Here is a 22,362-nt window from a genome sequence, read left to right on the forward strand (position 1 = left end):
AATTATAGATAAACTCACTAAACTAGGTATAAATCCTTACATCACAAGATGGGTTGCCAACTGGCTCACTGACAAAACCCACACTGTAAAAGTTGCGGACTCCAAATCTGACTTCAAACCAGTGACAAGTGGAGTACCACAGGGTTCAGTCCTGGGACCTCTCCTGTTTGGTATCTACCTTTCTGAAGTACAGGCTAACACAGAAGGCCTTTGGCTAATGAAGTTTGCAGATGACTGCAAACTAGGAGCCATAATCGAGTCCCCAAATTATGTGGACATCCTACAGAAGGGCCTCACTGAGACAGATGCCTGGTGTCATAGCTATGGCCTCAAGCTTAATGTCAAAAAGTGCATTGTCATCCCCTTTGGTAAAAACTCTGTACCCATGAAGTACTACAGAGGCAGCAGCCTACTTAACACTGAATGTGTGATAAGAGACCTTGGGGCCCAGGTGGACAGTAGTCTCTCCTTTGATAATCACATTGCCACAGTAGTCAGTAAATCCTTCTACGTGGCACACCTCATCACAAAAGGGTTCTGATCTAGGAAAAAAGAGGTCATTGTTCCCCTCTACTCGACACTCATTAGACCCATTATAGAGTACAACACTCCTTTTGGAATGTACCTCACATGATATCTGCAGCAGCTAGAAATGCCACAGAAGTACCTCACAAAGAGGATTACTGGCCTCAAACATATGCCCTACACTGACCATCTCAAAAAACTCCAGCTTTACTCTATAGCATATCATTTACTCCAATGTGATCTCTGCCTAACATATAAAGCTATGTCAAACCCAGAGCTGTTGGACATGCTGCACCTAAAGAAATCCCAATCTCTCTGAGCTACACACTCTAGGGACCTAAACCTTGTCACCACAATAAACAGGACATGCTGGAGGGATAGATTCCTGTCCCAGAGACTTTCCATACTCTGGAACAAGCTACCCAACTATGTCAAGCAAAGTTCCTCATTAGCACTCTTCAAGAAACATCTTGAGGAGTGGATGGGAAATAGGAAATACACCCCTGGGATCACTTCTGTGGCTCTGCTTGACAGGGGCACAGGAAAATAACTTTCTTGAGTGGCGTAAGCCAGGGAACCTTGTTGGCTAGACATACTTATGCCCTAGGGCCAATAGCCTAGTATCTACCTATGAACCTATGAACCTATATGGAAGAAATAAATCAACTTTCACTTCAGTATTTCAGATAAAACACCATAAGGATTAAATAAAGCAACTATTTCTGGAGTGTTTTCATATAAAATATCAGATGGATAAGAAAAAAAACTGGTTTTGTGCCTAGCACCTGATGAGTTTCAATAAAAATTATTTACACTGAGACAAAGAAGGTATTGCAATTATTTTTAAATAAGGAGGTTTCCTTGCTATATTTTTGGAATAGATCTGTCAGCCTAACACATGACTGGCCATGCTTTCAATGCTTAATGAGATGAAAGCAGTTTCCCTGATGTTGTTTCTAAGAATTCGGAAATGGTCCATACTTCTGCAATTAGATTAATATGAAGTATTTCACATTCCGGGCGGAAGTGTGGTAATGGAGATAATTTAAGCAGATTACAACGTTCTCAGAGTAGTAATGCATTTTGTCTTAAGAAACAGTGATGTTAGTTAATTTATATTCTGCTTCAGTGGCAGTTGTAGAAACTAAAGTGTGGGCAAATATAGATCCATTTGTATACAGTCTTTGAGAGTAAATTATATCAGGATTTCAAGACTGTATAGAAATTTAATTCATATGTAATATCCAGAAAAGGTGGTATGCAGTGTAAGAGATAGTTATATCTTTTGTGAAACCAGTGATACAATATTTTCGCCAGCTGGACATAAGATGTTGTAATTACATGAATTCCATCCCAGTGTGTCTTACATGAAAAGATTCATGATTACTGGTCAAATGTTTTTGTCTGACCAACAAAACAACAGTATTTTAAGCTTTGTTTTTGCAGGGGTCAAGCCCACCTAACACAACACTATACTACTCCAGCCCCCTAAAGTGAATATTACCAACTAAGGGCAACACCGCCCGTTTACTGAAAGTGCAAATAAAGAATGAATAAAGTGGCAGCACCAAGGCTTAGTTAAATGAGGTTAAAGAGGCCACCCACAAAAAGGGAGGGGGTAAAATGCAGCATCATTTACATGGTCATTTATTTGCAGTATCATATTACATATTTTCGTCTGTGTTTAATAGTCACTATACATTATTTTTTAAAAAATGGATTTCACTAAGGTAAAAATGTGGAACTTTTCTAACTTTAACAAACTTCAGGTGTTTTATATTAGTTGATTTATGTTGAAAGATTTATTAGTAAGTGATAAACAGCTTCTACAAAAACTACACAAGGCTAACCAATTGTTAGTTTAAATGGTAAAATGAATGGAATTACTATGCTGGTAATTAACATCTTGCAGTATTATTAGTACTGACTGCATTCTGCTAACGTGCTGGTGAATCTTGATGAAAATACGATACACAGCTTGAGCAGTATGTATTCATGCCTACAGGTCTCAGCATTCTCAGTGCTATTTAACTATACTGCATGTCCTGGAGTTATTTACACACTTGTGTTTCATTAATGTGTACAGTGCCAGCAGGTGCACCATCAGGCTATTACTAACCTGCAAACAGCTCTGCCAGTTTAGTGAAAATACTTTACATTAGCTGCAGAATGAACACTGCAACATTTTTATTTCAAATTAAAACTTCTGCAGGTTGGTAATTCTGAGCAACCTACTACTATAGTCTCTTGTCATGAAATAACAGGTAAGTTCTACAAGGTTACCACATACTTTTTATTATTCATTTACAAGTAAATTTTACGCTGCAACATATAAAATTCAACAAAATATGTAGGCTACTGTTGTCATACTTACGCAAGATGAAGCTTACTTGCTTCTGTTTTAATTATCATGCTGTATGCTCACACCCTTTCTATTTTTTTCTTGTAGCTAAAATGTAATTGGCACTTTTTTATCTTAAAAAATTAATTGGCTCAGAGGAAGATAACAATTTCTATTGTTTGCTTAGACAGTAAGAAGCAGAAGAATTAGCATTACTCCTGAGAGCTGCCATTGGTTAGCTGGAGGGAAAATGGATATCAATTATACATAATCTAAGCAGCCTCTGCATAATAATCAGGCCTAGTAGGGGTTTTGGGGCAGCTTCATTATTCTATCGTAAACAGAAGAAGCGAGATAGAAATGTCAGTCAGGAGTAGCTTCAGCAGCATTTCTTTCTTTTTAACACCTTCACTTTCTATTTGCTTAAATATGCAAACAAGGCTGCTTAGCTGAGGGCTGAGTCTGTGTTAATGAGCTCTCTGCTCTAACCCTGAAATAAATGGGTTCTGTTTTACAGCTGTGAAGGATATAGATCCTCTGGGCATGCTCAGCTCCTGAAATAAAACTCCTTTGAGACACACAAATGCTGATAATTTTACTCTTTTCACATTTAAATATACAGTTATAGTTAATCAATTTCTAAAGAAGAGTGAAATACGCTGCTTAAAAAAAAAAAAAAAATATATATATATATATATATATATATATATATATATATATATATGAGAGAGATGGAGACATACTCACGTATACTCATGAACCACATTTCAGAAGTTGATATTATATTATCCTTGTGTATAATCCTATATTTCAACTGAAGCAAATTTCATGGTCTTAATTGTGTATCAGGCTTCAATTTTATAAAATTATTTAAGATTACACTGCTATAAGTAATCCAAATAAAATGCTAATGATATTACAAAATGACAACAGAGAAAATCTAATAATTTTAGTATAACATAACTATAGTGAATCAAGCATTATGTAATGCAATCAAAATCCATTCGAACTACTGTTAAGCGTTTTAAATCTGGGAAATTTAAAATGGGATAAACAACCACCAGATCTTCCTATGATCACCAAAAGCAAAGCTCACATCCAGTTCCTGATTCTGATTCATGTGTGCATGCAGTATTGTTAATGAATTTCAGAGTGGAAATAAAAAGACTAATAGCAGACAATTTTATTTTCTCACAGTTGTACAAATATGCATCAGTGTTAATAAGCTTACTTGTTCAGCCCAAGAAAAGTGTCATGATGTATATCACTGTCCTAATATTTGCAAGTTGCATTCAGCAGGTCAGCAAATGGACTAACATTCAAGCTTAGTTCTTGAAAACATTTTTCTTTGAACTGGCCAATTGATAAACCACCTACAGAAATATAAAATACTCTGATGTTCTAAAACATTTCTCAGAATATGCCAAGTTTAGTTGAAGTCAGTGTAAAATCTTGGACAAGCTGGCCAAAAAGGGAATTTAGCTTTGTGCATTATAGATACTGGCCTTGACTGCGCTCCATATGAACCCACTTCTATTAGTGTCTCTGGAGCAGGAACAGCCTGCTAATGAGGAATGGGAGTGAAAAGACAAAACATAGCCCTTTCCAAGGGCATCCAAGATGTACAACACAAAATGGCACATGTCTTTATACCATTGTGTGTGCATGTGCCCATGCATGTGTGTGTGTGTGTGTGTGGGGGGGGGTTGTTAGTAAACTTCGAATATCTTGTAATACCCTGCTGGATGACACCACTTTCTGCATCTTATAGCATCTACAACAGCTAGAGTGGATAGATAAATGGGCTTTATGTTATAGGGTTTGCTGTGGGGGAGATGAATAAAAATATTAAAACACAGTTCAGTCAGACAAAGTTTCTTTATATATTAGCATTTTATACCATTTGCTTTATGTCTATTTTTAAGATGTTCAGATTCTCTGCTTGTCAGATTTCTTTATAGCATGTTGGATATACATTATTACCCTGACATTATAATCAGATGATGTCAAATTTCAAAGAACAGTGGTAAAAACTGAAAGCAGGACCTCAGTTAAATGACTCTAAGGCTGATTTTTCTAGACCATGTGAAATGCTTTGTAAAAGACCTTCCTGCGTGTTAAGCTGTTCTTTTACAGGCCTCTCAGTCCTGTACTTGGCTACATGATTAGGATCCAAACAGCCTTAGCGGAACCAAAACATTTTAGCATCCTAGAACACTTTTGCTTGTAATCCATCCATCAATGCTTATAAGTCCCAGCTGATTCCTATAGTGACCATGTAAAGAAGATTTTTTTTTAATTGCCAGCAGTACCCCCTTTGAATACTTTACTCAGACCATCCCCATTTCATCTTTTTGCAAGTTCTAGCCTCCCCTGTATTCTTTGTACCAATACAAACCTTATTTGTTTTCTAATTACTTTATTTATCTCTTGACTGTCTAAATGTGCCAGGTAAAGACCATTTTCAGTCATAGTAACATTGGCCAATGGTAAAAGGAGCAGCACAGAATTGTTTACAATACAGTTATGTAGTTTTAAATGCAAGTATAACAAGTGGATATAAATATTTTATGGCTTCCAATCCTGGCTTTGTTTTCACGTTTGTGAAGGAATGTTTCAACAGAACAGCCCCATCAAATGGCAACCACATACCTGCAGAGCACAGGAAGATGAGATAGAATATACACACTTTGGGAAACAATCTTGTTGAACACCTAAGTGACTTCTATGCAATCTGTCTAGCAATTATTTTGAAGCCAAAACACTTTCAGTTTCTATATACAAGAATAACCTAATATCTTGAAACTCTTTAATAAAGCATTTTAATAACACAGTTTGAGTGTCTCAAGCATTACTGCTCAACTTAAAGGTTCCTTCTGCATCACCTTACACAGGAGGTCAGGAAACATGCCCTCATATTCATCTCCCCCCACTTTTCCTATAATACAAACAAAATTCAGTTGAGTTAATGTTATATGTAGATTAATCAGCCTGTCTCTATAACTGGAGTATCACTGCATACCCCCCCCCCCCAAAAAAAGCCAATTGCCCACTGGTGTTTGGAAATGGCTCATTCCACTCTTTATTCTGCCCTTACCTTTAAAATGTTACATAATAGCTTCTCATCTATTGGATGAAAATTAAAAGTCAAAATGCCCCCCTACTCTCCTGGGAATCAGGAGAATAATGCTATTACCCTGTAGAGCCCTTCCTTTGGATTCACAGTTGGGGAGGAAATCTTCAGCAAAGTAACCTTATCAAGCTAGTGCCAGGTAAGTACAGAACTGGGGAATATGACAGAATATACATATTTTAGGAAAAAGCTTGTGAAACATCTTAGATACTCTTATATATGCTTCTGTTTTCTGGACAAAGGCTAGCTCTTTTCTATTACACCTATTCTGTATGCATTAGCCATCTCTGCATTTAGCATCTCAGCTATTATTTCAGAATTGTAGAATGATGCAGAAGATTTCTCATACTTTATGGATAAGTAAACAGAAATAGAAAGCTATAAATAACCTTATGAGAATCTGAACCTAAGAGCTAATGGCATGACAGGAAGCCAACCGTTCAACACTATTTCCTCCTAACAGAGTCAAAAACTTGCTTTAATAATTTCTCCACAGGCTAAACCTTTTTGAATTTCCAGTAGTGTCCAAATTCCTAAGTGATTGTAAGTTGTCTCTTAACTATAACTTAATAGTTTATAGGTTCATAGGTAGGTACTAGGCTATTGGCCCCAGGGATTATGTAAGCCTAGCCAACAAGGTTCCCTGGCTTTCACCACCCATGGATGCTATTTCCCTGTGCCCCTGTCTAGTAGGGGGACTGATGTGATTCCCGAGGTGAATTTCCTGTTACCCATCCACTCATCAAGATTTTTCTTGGAGTGCTAGTGACGGACTCTGCTTGACATAGATAGGTAGCTTGGTTCAGAGTATGGGAAGTCTCTGGGACAGGAATCTATCCCTCCAGCATGTTCTGTTAATTGTGATGAGGAGGTTTAGGGCTCTAGAGTTTGTGGCTCTGAGAGGTTGGGATTTCTTTAGGTGTAGCATGTCCAGCAGCTCAGGGTTTGACATAGCTTTGTATGTTAGGCAGAGATCACCTTAGAGTAGGCGATATGCTACGGAGTAAAGCCGGAGTTTTTTGAGGTGGTCAGCATAGATTAACTGTTTTAGCCCTATAATTCTCTTTGTGAGGTATTTTTGTGACCTTTCTAGCTGCTGCAGATGCCTTGTAAGGTACATTCCAAATGGGGTGTTGTACTCTATAATGGGTCTGATGAGAGCTGAGTAGAGGGGGACAATGACTACTTTTTTCCTGAATGAAAACCCTTTCATGATGAGGTGTGCCACATAGAAGGATTTCCTGACTACTGTGGCGATGTGATTATCAAAGGAGAGGCTACTGTCCACTAGAGTCCTGAGGTCTCTTATCATACCTTCAGCATTGTGGGCTGCCACCTATGTGGTAGTCCATGGGTACATGTTTTTTATCAAAGGAGATGACAATGCATTTTTTGCCATTGAGCTTGAGGCCATAGCTCTGACACCAGGCATCAGTGTCAGTGAGGCCCCTTTGCAAGATGTCCACGTCATTTGTGGACTCGACTATGGCACCCAATTTGCAGTCATCTGTGAACTTTGTCAGCCAGAGGCCCTCTTTGTTGGCCTCTACTTCAGTGAAGTAGATCCCAAACAGGAGGGAACCCAAGACTGAACCCTGCGGTACTCCACTTGTCACAGGTTTGGAGTCAGATTTGAAGAACACAATTTTCACAGTGTGGGTTCTGTCTGTGAGCCAGATAGCAGCCCATCTTGTGATTTATGGATTTATATCCAGCTTGGTGAGTTTATCTATGATATCAGAATGGCGGATGGTGTTGAAAGCCTTGGCGAGGATGAGATAGTCTGTGTGGACTGCCTTACCCTCGTCCACGGCTTTGGTAACTGTTTCAAAGAAGTCGATCAGGTTCAGGATACATGATCTGCCCTTCACAAATCTGAACTGGGTGGGGTCCAGAGTTTGGAGGTTACAAATATCCTTGCTTATGACCATGATAATATGCTCCATGGCCTTGCAGACCAGGCTCATCAGGCTAATAAGGCGATAGTTCCCAGGGTCCATGGTGGCTCTCCCTTTGTGGAGTGGTACAACTGTTACCATGTGACATTCAGTGGATACAAAGCCTGTTGAGAGGCTATGATTGAACATGGTGCTTAGGTGGGAGGCTAGTTTATTCTGAAGTTCATGTAGAATACAGCCAGGGATATTGTCCGGTCTCATGGATGCTGCGTTCTTGGCTTTTGATAGCGCAGTTTTCAGCTGCTCACTTGTGATTGCAGGGACATTGCATTCTTCCAGTATGGATATCGGCCCTTTAGGAGGTGAAGGGGGTGGTAAAGTTGGCACTGAACCTATCAGCCAGGATGTTGGTGATATCAGTTGGTTCCATGAATTTTGTGCCATTGTGCTGTAGTTCAGAGCAGATCTGGGTGTTGCCATTGAGATTCTTGACATAGCTTTGTGGTTGTCCTTAGAGTCAGTGTCAATCTTATTTTCATAGTTCGCTTTGGAGGATTTTATGAGAGATCTCAGCTTCTTGCTGAGGGTGACCAGGGAGCTCCTCCACTAGTGGGATTTTATTCTCCTTTGAAACAGTTTCTTCCTTCTGTTGTAGAGTTTGTTAATAGCAGGGGACCACCAGATTGTTTTCCTTTTTTCAGGAGACTGTGTCTTGGTTCTTTTAGGACTGGCATGATCCATGCACCCATATAAGTGCTTATAGAGTGCGTTCGTATAAGATTCGGCAGAGGTAACTGTATTGTCCATCTGCATGGTTGTTGTGAAATTGGCCACTTTTGCCTTAAATAGCACAAAGTTGGCTTTGTAGAAGTTTCTTTACAGTGGTTTCCTTAGTGGGGTGTGGGGATGGGATGTGGATATCTAGGGTGATTAGTTTATGGTCTGATCTGGCCAACGAGGAGTTGACTTCAGGTGTGGAGCACCTGTCACTTAAGTTGGTAAATACTAGGTCTAGGATATTTTTTCCCCTGGCAGGGGTGTGGACAAGTTGATCCAGGGCATTGGAGTTTACGAATTCTATGAAGCGTTGAGGAAAGGAGTTAGTACAAGAGTAGTTTTCCCAGTTAATGGTGGGGTAGTTGAAGTCTCCCAATATTAGGGTGTTTGGTTGGACCCTGATATTCTCTATTATATCAAGAAAAGAGAAGTTGGAATCCTGGGGCATGGTAGGGGATCTGTAGCAAGCTACAATATGGATTGCAGTATTGCACAGAGTTAGTTGCACTTGTATAATTTCGGATGAATATGTTGGGCAACTATCCTGGAGGTGTGGTTGTTCTTAATGAATATGAACACACCTCTGCCCTTGGTGTTCCTGTCCTGGTTTGATGGCCGAAAGGTATGGTATGAGTTATAGCATGGTAATGCAGGGATTCTCTCTGGAGCCTTGAACCAGGTTTCAGTCACTGTACAGATATTGATATTCTCCATTTTAAGGAGTGCCTTGAGTGAGTGCATTTTGAGGTTTAGACTTCTAGCGTTGAGTAGCATTACCCTCAGTTTTTGCTTGCCTGTATCCGTTACGCTGGTGGTTTTGTTTTTTGGGCTTTGCCTAAAAAAAGGCACTATAGGGGTGGCAAGAGCCTTAGCCAAGATCCAAAATACCAGGGATGATAGCTGCAGGCCATCTCTGGCAAAGCATCATGGCAGACAAATACTGGATCCCCTTTGAATGACACCAGAAGATTAGCCAGTTGTTGAAGTTAATCATTCTGTCCTTGTACTGCGATATCATTCTGGGTGAAGGTAAGATGCTACTCAGGGCTAGGGTCATACCTGCCTGGATTATAAGATCAGAGAGATCCTCCATGTCTCTTTTCATGTAATCCAGGGAGGTACATCTTAGGTCGTTCACACCAGCATAGACAATGAGTGAGTCATATTTGTACTTGTTGTTGAGTGACCTGAGTGCGTGGATTATGTGGCGGATCCTGGCACCCAACAGGCAGCTAACAGTAACATTCTCCTTGTCTATTCTGGTGAGTGGAACATCAGTGTGCCTGACTATAGAGTCACCTATGACCAATGTGTTTGGTATGTAGTTTTGCCTTATAGGCAGTGGTTGAGTGGCACAATGAGTCTGTGTGTTATGTGTCTTTTGGGTTGCGGTGAGGGCTGGAGGTTGCTTGCATTTCTGATTCGGAGGTCTATGTTTGGGTAGATTCTTATTGAGAGCCTCCAAGAATGATTTTGCGTATCTATGTGTGGGTCTTAGTGGTGTAGATGTACTGGGACCATGTGGTGTGTGTGGTGTGGAGTGGGTGTTTGCCTTCTCCTCCTGACAGACAAGTTCAGTCTTGGGTTGAGAGAGCTTTGCCTCCAGTTTGGCTAGATAAATGCATCTCTCACAGGTTGTAGTGTTAGGTGGTAGTAGGAGAGGGTTGTCAGTATACATGTGGCATTGCTACATTGCCCCAAGATGCCACAATTCATAAAGTAGACAGAAGAGAACACTGGGAGCTGTCCCTTGGACAAGCCTGAATAAACACTATTTACCTGTAGACAAGTGAGGAAAGTAATCTCAGCTTTCTGACTTATTATGACACATGAAGAACTATTCAAAATAATTTACAATAAGACAGGATGGTTAGGGACTGATTGTATATAAATGTCACAGGTAACTATTATTATAAGAATGTTAAGTTTTATTATTCCTATATGAACATATGGCAAAGACAACTGATTCACTATTACTTGAATACTTTTGTAGTTTTTTTCTATGATGTATAATAATTACTGGTTGGACTCGTGCATTAACTCAGTTACATAATTTCATTGATATCTCTGAAATGTCTTGTGCAATTGCTTTAAGGTCATAGTGAAGATGGGTCATGGACCAGTTCACTTGCCTGGTCAACAAAGAAGAAAAAGAAAGAAAGAAAGAAAGAAAGAAAGAAAGAAAGAAAGAAAGAAAGAAAGAAAGAAAGAAAGAAAGAAAAAACAAAAGATAAAGATAGACCCCAAGACCTTATAAATGGGAACTAGAACTGATTGAAAGTTAGTAAGTAGACTAGCTCAGTGAGAGATAAGATGGCACTTGTTTCCATTTAAGAACAAATACTATCATGATGGAGCAAACCATATTGATTGTGGTATAACATTTGCATTGGGATGGTATGATATTTGTATGTTTTGTTTTCTAAATTGAGCATGTAGCTTCAGGGAAAAAGAGTGTGTGTGTGGTAAAAATAAATCACCTTCTAATTACTGACATTAAAAAAAGAACCACTCCCTACACTCCTAATACTAAATCATGCTAACTATGAAATCACCCTTACTGTACTGTTCCACAGTCTTACATAAAGACACAGATTAAGGACACTGATCAAAAAACATCACGGTTCATTTCCAAGCTAGATAACAAACTCTACAGTTTAACATTCACAAGCCTCCTCCAAAGTGGCACATAAGTACAAGTCTACTATTGTTATACAGTTATGATAACCTACACGCAGATGTCACCTAACAATAAAACTCACAATTTAATCTATGTACACTGTCCACCATCTACAAGCATTCAACAAAAGTGTCAGTTGATACAGTATAAAGTAGTTGTAGTAGTATTGTCATACTAGCTATAAACTTGCTAACAATGAACTGGTTTCTAATAAGAGTGCAAGCACTGGTCAACCAAATTAAATATGATAAATAAAGTTAGATAAAATTTTAGACTATGCAGAATTTAATAATAATTCAAATTCAAGTAATTTAGTTACTTTTCCATTATTTGTTCAAACCATTCTGCTTTATGAGGACACCAAACCTAGACATCAACCCCCACAAAATAATTATAATCATAGCCATTTACCTTCCCCCCAGTTAAAACCCACCTCTCATAGAAAACCTTCTCTACTGGGCAGCCACTATCTTCACCCAGGAGACAATAATATTAGGTGACTTTAACCCTGAGTGGCTTACATGCTCCTCTGATAGCCCAACTAACTTCATTAACCTCTATAACTTCTTCCAAATCATTAACGCTCCCACACGCATAGATAAACATACCAAAAAAGAATCTCTACTAGACTGGATACTAACTAATAAACCCAACCTAGGTTACTAAGCAGGCTGCCTTCCAGACTCTCTCAGTGGCCACTACCCAACCTTTCTTCTTAGGAAACATGCTCGCACACATAACAACACCACTTTCCATTTCATTCACAGCAAAAAAATGTTTCCACCTCTGTGTTCAACTTTTTACTACAACAATGTGACTGGTCATCTTTAAAGCACCTCCAGTTGGAACTTGCCATATTAATATGTGACACCCATGCACTGGCCCAGCAATTGAGGAGCCTCAATCCTCACCACTAACACCAGTGAGGGGCATCCATAGAGGGAAAGGATAATAAATACACACACACAGTAAAGTACAATTTCCCTTAACAGCACACAGAGATCACAGTCAGAGAGCACAGCTATAGGGTCCAGATTCAACCTAGTGGGCAACCTAAAACCTCCAACACCCTCTCTGTCCAACCAGGGCTTCATGTCCCTGCCCAAGTAGCTGACCCACACACACTTTGATATAAGAGTTATATAAAACCACACAGACACTCCTGGGGAAGGCTGGTACAGGTTCTCCAGCTGTGCCCCTTTTACACAAACTATATGGTAGAAATCACTGCCACCACCCACTAATATTTATCATCTACCTAAAGGCCCTTATGAAAGGGTGTCAAGTTATACTATGCAATATTATTATCCAAATGGTAAGTGCAACTGAACAGTCAAGAGTTATTGGGGTGGCTTGGCCAGTATCACTATATACATGCAATGTACTCTAGAGCTTAAATTATCTCTACACAAAACAGCCACAGTTTAAAATATTTAATAATTAATAATAATAATAATAATAATAATAATAATAATAATAATATAATATAAGACAAAACTTATTTCTACACAGTGCTATTCAAGAGTTCAGAGATCACAGAGAAATGCTTAAAATAATACAATAGAAAAGTTCTGACATCTTTAACAATACATTGCTTGGCATAATAAACAACCTAGCTCCCATAAGAAAAAGATGTACCTCCAAAGAACTACCTTAGCTCACAAAAGAAACTAAATCACTACTCAAACTAAGGGATATGGCCTGGTCACATTACCAAAATACCAAAAAGAAGGAGTTCTTCACTTCTTATCAGGATTTAAGATATCAGTGCAAGAAACAATTGAAACAGGTCAAAAATATCCTACTTTCAACCTTGCCAACAAAAATATCACAGCAATCCCCAAAAATTGTGGCAAAGTTTTAACTCTGTCCTAAACCTTGGGAAACCCACAACACCAGCACCCTCTACAAACAATTACTCAGACTGTATAGCAACGTAATTCAACACACACTTTATTAACGCTATATCCTCCCTCATGAGTAACAATACCAACACAGCCCTGACAGTACCCATCCCCACAGCTTCTAGTCCCAGCTCATTCCATATTAAACTCATTCAAACTAGCTATATAAAAAGCCCCTTTACAAACTAATACCCAGTTCACTCACTGTCGATCACCTCCCCAATGAATTTATAAAGCTAGCAGCTGACTCGATCTCTTACCCTGTATACATATTAATTAACCATTCCAGCACTGAACAGTACGTTCCCCCCTCCTCTGGAAAATCTCATTATTATTATTCCCCTTCATAAAAGTTGCCATTCTACTGACTTGTCTAACTACCATCCCATAGCCATCCTCTCTCCCTTGCCAAAATTGAAATGTGCATTCACCCGCAGCTCATTGACTACTTGCAGAACAACCTTTTAACTCAGAACACAGTTTTCTTCCCAAGAACAACACCAATACTGCCATCTTAGTTTTCACTAACACTGTAAACCTCCTAAAAAATGAAGGCCAACTAGTCACATCTGTCTTTCTCGACATGGCCAAAGCTTTCAACATAGTATCCCACCAATTCTTTTTAAAAAGGTAACAACATGCAACCTCAGCACAGTATCCCTAACCTGGTTTCACAGCTACCTATCAAACCACCAACAATCAACCAAATGGGAATATAAACTCTCCCCCATTTACCAGTCTCTGTCAGAGTACCCCAAAGGTTTATCCATGGACTTCTACTATTTATCATATTTACCAATAACCAGGCTATATATACACGTCTGAAAATCACAGAGGTAGATCTGTGTTAGTACACTTAAGACTACTTCTTCATGTATTTATACAGAAAGGAAAAATATTGCATTTCCCTATTTTCTTTTAGTATTGCATTAACTTAGGTGGCAGTTCAATTACTCGCAGGCAATTTGTGTAGGCCAGGAGATATTTATTAATATAGTAGTTATATAAGAAAGTAATTTATTTCACAATTATAAATGCATGTACAAGATGGCTGAAGTTAGACAGGTATCACACCATTGTCAGAGTGGAGGTAGAGGGAAGGGGGTGTGGGTTGTAATGTCAAGTGAATGGCCAGCACATATTTTAGTGACAAATGACCCCTCTATTAATTCTGCATAGATTCTTAAATCATTTGTTTATATGCTTAGAATTGTTAAGAAAGACAACTATCAAGCACACTCTTTTGTACAATTTAGGAAATAGGAACTTCACTGACATCCTAGCTGAGCAAAATTCACAGTTTGTTACATGCAGAGTATAATATTTTTTAAAAAAGTATTTCATCAAAACTGCATTTGTGTCTATAAGTTACAGTGAAGGGAAAATTAGCAAATTATGAGAATTCAGATAATAATATGTATTTGAGCAAACACATGATATGCAAATACTGCAAAGAATGGCATGGCTTAGAAATAATTGTGTAATTAATATTAAGTGAAAAAAGTGAAATACAGGTAAACAAGAATTGTCTTATGTCTTTGCAGCTGAAGAGCAGATCTCCTACAGTAAAAGATAGTAGGACAGGCTTTTGAAGCAACTAGTTGAGTCTGATGGTAAGCCTGAATAAAGTAGTAAACAGCTTTGTGTGTTAACTAATTTCATATATGGAGAAATAATTAATAATAATCCATACAGAATTGTCACTTAAGTACTAGATGGCATTCAATACACTACTGTAAGGAAGGGTGAGATGTCTTAGTATATAAGTTCAGTATTTCTGTCTTTGATTATTATATTTTATAATTAATACAGACTTGCAAATAAAACACTAGAGTTCATTTAGTCTGTCACTGCAAGCAAGAGTGAGAGAAATGTCTGTATGTAAGTGCAGTATTCTGTTTTTAACTGATTTTTTCTCTCTACAATATTGCAAACAAACACATATCAGGCACAAATATGATCATTATTTTTGGGTAGTAGACTGCAACATGTAAACTCCACCAGATCTTGATAGCAACATACTCTCCTGTCAGGTATGCATAAGCACTTTCTATAAACTTTTCACCCCAAAGTCTGCATAAGCACTTCCCATGCATTCTGTTTTAATTCAATAAAGATTTATAAAATAAAAAAGGCTGTATAAAATGATTTGTGAATTTATTGTGTGGATTTTCTCTTTTGTAGCTCCCCCCATTTTCTATGCATACATTTTTTAATTATGCATTCTTCTGTCCTTTATTATTTTCTCTCCCATTTATGTTTATTTTTTTACAAATTCAAAATCCGTTGGAGTGACCCTGGCATGTAACACCCAGTTTAGGGAGTGTTCACCCTCTGCCCATCTGGCAATGCCCTCACATGGTTGGGGCATTGGTACCAGTCTTGCAGGTACCCTGGAATGTGGCAGCCTGGCAAGCTTCTCTAAGTGGGGCCACAGGACTTGGTTAAGGACATGCTAGAAGAAGCAGTTGACAGACTGATTTAACCTGTTGAAGCCTCACTTCAGTATGTTCACAATACACTGTCCCAGTTAGTGCCAACTTCTGCTTCCCCACAGTGGAAACATTTGCAGCTATGTGGGCTGGGACCCCTGCTGGTGCTTTTCAGTCTTTTTTTCCCATATGCTTTCACCTATACCCTCTCTCCTATTTCCCATCTATTATATTAAACACATTTAAAATAACAGGGGGTCTATCCCTCTCCAAAAACATTGTGCCTCTCCTCTCCCAGCTTCTCCAGCATAACCCACATGATAATTTTCCTCTGTGTTCCCCTGCTTGTTATGTCTCCTCTTTTTTAAACTTTTTTATATGTTTCTTTCTATTTTTAATGAAACCATCAGGGTGTAAACATAAGAATACCCCATTATAAAACATATTAATCCCCTTAATTTAAAAAAATTAATAATAATAACAGCTGACAGTCAACCATTTGCCTTAAGTGTTTTAAGCATGACTACATATAGTCTCATCTGTCTGCAGTTTCCAAATACATACAAAGTGATACAGAGCCCATGGCTTTCACGTAGTATTCCATATGTGATTAACACTTTACTTTTGGTACTTTATGCTTTGACCAAAAGTAGGTGTGTTTATCAAAATGACTACACTTTTCCTTTTTCAGCGCTAATAACCTGTGCTCACCTTATTTGCATATGCATGTAGGGGCACTCCTTGCCAATAATTGTTATGTAGCTGCAAACTTCTGGATAATGAATACCACTTGCAATCTTTCTAAGGAGAGGTATGTAAACAAATTAATTTAGAAAATTGATAGAAACAAAAGAATTTTGCAGTGGGCGCTGTACTTTCTGCACCCCATCCAACCTAGTCTGCATACCCTCCAAACTAAACCTATTGACTGTAAGGATGCACTACCTTGGATTTAAGAGAACATTTCTCTTTTGCTAAAACTGAAAGGTATTAATTTTACCCCAGAATGATGTAATCTCAGTGTTAGTATATTTAATTAGGGGGCTGCATGCAGTGCAGAAAACATAGCCCCTTGGGAAAAAAAGGAATGTTTTGCAAAATGTTTTGAATTTTATGCTTTGCATTAACTTTATGATTATATAAATATAAATATAAATATGAATATAAAAAAGAATCTATTTGTAAATACATCACTATTTTACAATAACAATAACAAGGCAATAATAATAATCGCCACCTACCTCCCTCCGGGCAACAACCACCCCACTATAGAACACATACTTTCCTGGGCAGCCACTACATTCACCCAAGAAACTATTGTTCTTGGTGACTTCAACTTAGATTGGCACTCCTGTACTGCTAATAACCCATCCAATTTTATTAATCTCTTCAACTTCACCCAAACAACAAACTGCCCAACTTATATTGACAAACACTCTAACAAACAGTCAACATTAGACTGGATGCTAACTAACAAACCTAGCCTTGGCTTCTCAGATGGGTGCCTTCCTGACTCCCTCAGTGACCACTATCCAACATTTCTTTACAGGAAATGCATGAACACTCAAAATAATATCCTCTACAAATACATTAATTCCATGAAAAACGTCTCCCCCACTGCTTTCAACCTTCTACTGCAACAATGTAACTGGTCCCCACTTAAGTACCTACATTTAGACAATGCTGTTCAGTACTTCAATGAAACCTTCCTTAAAATACTTAATAATCTAGATTCTACCAGAAAAGTTCATATTAGGTCAAAGCCCCTACCATGGCTATCCAAAGACACCAAATTACTAATGAGACATAGAGACAAAGCCTGGTCAGATTATCATATTTCCAAAAACAAAGCTGACCTCTTTAACTATCAACAACTAAGAAACGTAACAAAAAAAGAAATAAGAAGAGACAAACAAGTTCACTTTATATCCTTTCAGCAAATAAACCAAAACAACCCACAAAAATTCTGGCTTTCCATCAACCAACTCCAAAAATCAGGACATACCTCTACCCCCCCCCCCCCTGCCTGCTACCTCAAATGTCTCGGTCCCTATCTCTACTCAATTTAACACCCATTTCAACACTGTCACCTCCCTTCCAGACAGCCAACTAACCCAGTCACTTTCTGTCCCCACCCCAGCCATTAACACCCATAGCCCCTTCTCCTTATCACCCATTCAAACTAAGTACATAAAATCTCTCCTGTCCAAACTCAAACCTTGCTGCACAGCTGCAGACAAACTCCCTACTGAATTTTTAAAACTTGCAGTTCCTTCAGTTGCGTACCTCATCTCAATCCTGATCAACTGCTCTATCAAAGAACATTATGTTCCACTCTTACGGAAAATATCTCATATTATACCTCTCCACAAAGGTGGCCCCTCCAAAGAACTAACCAACTATCATGCCATACTTCCTCCCCCAGGAAACTTTTAGAAAAATGCATCCATAACCAACTCATATTCTACTTCCTTAAAAAAATAACCTCCTTTCCAACTCTCAGCATGGTTTTAGACCAAAGCACAGTACCAGCACTGCCCTCATAACCTTCACTAACACCATCCACCATTTCATAAATGAAGGCCAGCATGTCTCTTCCATATTTCTTGACATGTCTAAAGCCTTCAACACCGTATCCCACCAGCTTCTACTAAATAAACTGTCTTCCTATGGCCTTAGTATACCTTCACTAACTTGGTTCCACAGCTATCTTTCCAACCATCAACAGGCTACTACAAAGTGGGAAAACTCTCTTTACCCCTACTCCCCATCTCTGTGGGTGTACCCCAAGGTTCTGTTCTAGGTCCACTTCTCTTCATCATATTTACGAACACCCTCAGTATAGCAACCCAACATGCCTCCATAGTGCAGTATGCGGATGATGCTACCCTTATCTGCTCTGCCCCCTCACCCCAAGAACTCCAACTAAAACTGTAGTGTTCTTTTCAGGACATTGAAACCTACCTCTCCCAACACCAACTCATTTTAAATCCCAACAAAACCAAAATCATAGTTTTTAGTTCCAAAAAAACATGACTTCCCAGTTCTCACTATCAATCACCTCTGCAAACGGTGCCAAAATTGCCCCCACTAACCACACAAAACTTTAAGATGTCACCATAGACAGTGACCTCAGATTTGACATACATTTTGCCCAAACCGTCAAAAATTTCCACATCAAACTAGGTACCGTATACTGAGTCAAATCATTCCTATCTCCCAATGCCAGACTAGCCACTGCGCACACATACCTTCTATCTACCCTTCTCTATGGCTCTCTCATATTTACAAACCATCTAAAATCTGACCTCAACAATCTAGAATCATGTTACCATAAAATTGCTAAATTTGCCACTAATCACCCACCCAGATCCCACCACTGCTCAGCTCTTTCAACATTAAACTGGCTGGAGCTCACCCACCTCCTATCTCTCAATCAATTATCCTTAGCCCAAACAATAACCTACCACCCCAACAACTGCCCTGCTATCTCCTCTTTATTTCAACCTAATACTAATAGCAGATCCCTCAGATCGTCCAACAAACTCCTACTAAAAGTATTCAACTCCCACAACCAACATAGTGACACCCTCTATTCACACAAAATTGCCAAACTCTGGAACACCCTTCCAGACACAAAAATCCTGTATATAACAAGTTCAAATCACTCCTAAAGGAAGACCTCACTAGTCACTGGCTGTGCTCCTTCCTCTCACCAGGTTAATCAACTTCCCCACCCTTAGTTACCTTCCTCACCTGACCTTCTAACATCTATTTTGCAAACTTTAACTTATATTCTATCTACTGTTTTTACTCTTGTACAGTCCTACTGATTGTATTATATTTACTGCTAGTAGATTGTCTCTGCAAATGTAATTGTATAGTTCTACTGATTGTATTATATTATATTTACTACAACTTGTTAGTATTGTACTACTGTGGAGTCTTTCCCCTGGGGTCTCTACTAGTTAAAAGGATCTTGATTTAGATGTTATTTTACTGTTCTGGATGCTGTAAAATAATTCTATTGTACTAATGTTACTATGTTACTATGTTTCTGTATTGTCATATATTACTATGGAGCTTTTCTCCCCAGGTCTCCGCTGACCCAGTCGGACATACCCGGTCAACAAATGTAATTAATTAATAAATAAATAAATAAATCAGTCTGTCTGAGTTCTGAATGTCCACATATTTGTCAATTCAGTATTGTCTTTCTGAATTTTAAAGTTTTAGTATTCCGCATTTCCTTATAACCCAGGTAGATTACATTGAGCTGATAGTTATTTTATAGATGAGACCCAGTGGTATTCAATAGAGTAAAATTTGGAAACTCTCATAGTATCCCATAACTGTGGCATTAGGTGTAAAGTCTAAAGTAAGGCAGAAGTGATGACCAACAAGTAAAGTCTAACATAGTATGCTACAATTCCATGTGTCAGGTTATCATAAAAATCTGCTGCAATGTCATACAATGTAGATCATTCAGTAGAAAGAAACCACTGACTTTCCAAAAAAAAGAAATGATACTCATCAGAATACCAAAAACCACACAAATAGGGCCGGCCGAGAAACATATACCAAATAAAAAAAAAAAAAAAAAAAAACGGACTGTTGAAGACCTGCACATAGAACCACAAACTTTTATTTCAGTATATAAATGTTGAATTTGAACAAGGCGTTTTCGTCCAAGTATCCCTCAAACTTCATCAGACATAGCATAGAACCTATCCACATTCACATATTATATACATTTCATTTAATTGATTAATGAGTTAATTAAAACCATTAAAGATACACTGCTCACAACAAAAAATCCTGAAATTGAATATAATATAAAATGCTTATGTAAAGATAATCTAAAAGACTATAATAATATATAACATCCTGTAGGTAAAACTATTTAATCATTATAAAGTAAGATTATAAAAAATATAAATATTTGATGCTACATGAAGGATAAATGTTGTATCAACTAATCTATAAAAACTTGTAATTCTTATATCGAAAATGCAATAAACAACAAACACATTTATAGATTGGCTGATCTAAGTTTTAAAAGGGGTAAAAATGGAAATGGAATCGTTTAACCCTGGGGGTCTGCTGGCTTCCAAAGTTATCTGCCAAAAAGTTTGTCTAAACTCTAATTTGGTTTTCCAGGGACCCCCCTCTTATTTCTCTAGTAACCATTTCGATTACTGGAAAAAAGAACTGAGCATTGCTGCAATCCAGCGTATGTCTATACAAAGCATTGGTGCTATTTTTTTCTTTTTCACATCATTTAAATGCTCATAGATTCTATGTTTTAGGTGTCTCTCAGCTTTACCCATGTAGAAAGCATCACAAGACCCACATGTAACTAAATAGACCAGACCTTGTGAATTACAATTAGAATAGTTGTTGTTATGTAAGGTCCTATGTCTTCCTTCTATATATACTTCTTCACCCTGTAATATATATTTGAATTGGTTACAGACCCCACATTTAAAAGTCCCCCTCCTCTTATGTGTAGAAACCTGTGAATTGGCTGCATATTCCAGTAAATTTTTGATATGTTGTCCTTTCCTGAAAACTACTTTTAGATGTTTATTCTTAAATACTTCTAAATCTGTGAATTCAGAATTTTTTTCCATTCCCTTTCTAAAATAGATTTTATCTGATATGCAGTCCCACTAAAATTAGTTACAAAGGCCCTACCAAAATCTTCTTGGGTAGTTTTCTGTATTGGACCTTGTGTGGATGTAACTAGACCTCTGCCCAAAACTGGTGTATATTTATCCTTTCTCCCTTGTATTATTTCTGTCTGTATGTTAGTTATAAGGTCTATTAGATAGCCTCTATCCTTGAACATTTTTTGTAATTCCATACATTCATTGTGAAAATCCTGATCTCTAGATGTCATGCAGCTTAAATGGACATACTGCCCTTTAATGATATTTTTTTTCCTGGAATGAAGGGTGTGCACTGCTATAACTAATATATGAATTAGAGTATGTTGGTTTTCTGTAAACTACTGACTTGAACCCATTCCCTGTATTATGTATGGTCACATCCAGGTAATTAAATTTATCTGATGTTACCTGATGTGTAAACTGAAGAAACGTTGTGGTTTGAGGCAAATAGTTCATAAATTCCTCTAGTGTTACCATATCTGCTGTCCAAAAGATACAGATATCATCAAGATATTGTGTATATAAGTTCCAATATTGTGAGTAGGGACATGTTTGTACAAATTTGTTTAGGTATTCAACAGAGTAAAATTTGGAAACTCTCATAGTATCCCATAATTGTGGTATTAGGTGTAAAGTCTAAAGTAAGGCAGAAGTGATGACCTACAAGTGAAGTCTAACATACTATGCTACAATTCCATGTGTCAGGTTATCATCAAAATCTGCTGCAATGTCATGAGATGTAGATCATTTAGTAGAAAGAAACCACCGAATTGCCAAAAAAAAAAAAAGAAATGATACTCATTAGAATACCAAAAACCACAGAAAATAGAGCCGGTCCAGAAAAATATGCCAAATAACCAAAAAAAAAACAACACAAAAAAAAACGGATTGTTGAAGAGCTGCATGTAGAACCACAAACTTTTATTTCAATATATAAACGATGAATTTGAACAAGGCGTTTTCGTCCAAGTATCCCTCAGACTTCATCAGACATAGGATA

The sequence above is a fragment of the Protopterus annectens genome, chromosome 3.part0, assembly GCF_019279795.1.
Source record: "Protopterus annectens isolate FY-2018-M chromosome 3.part0, PAN1.0, whole genome shotgun sequence".
Classification (NCBI taxonomy): Eukaryota; Metazoa; Chordata; order Ceratodontiformes; family Protopteridae; genus Protopterus; species Protopterus annectens.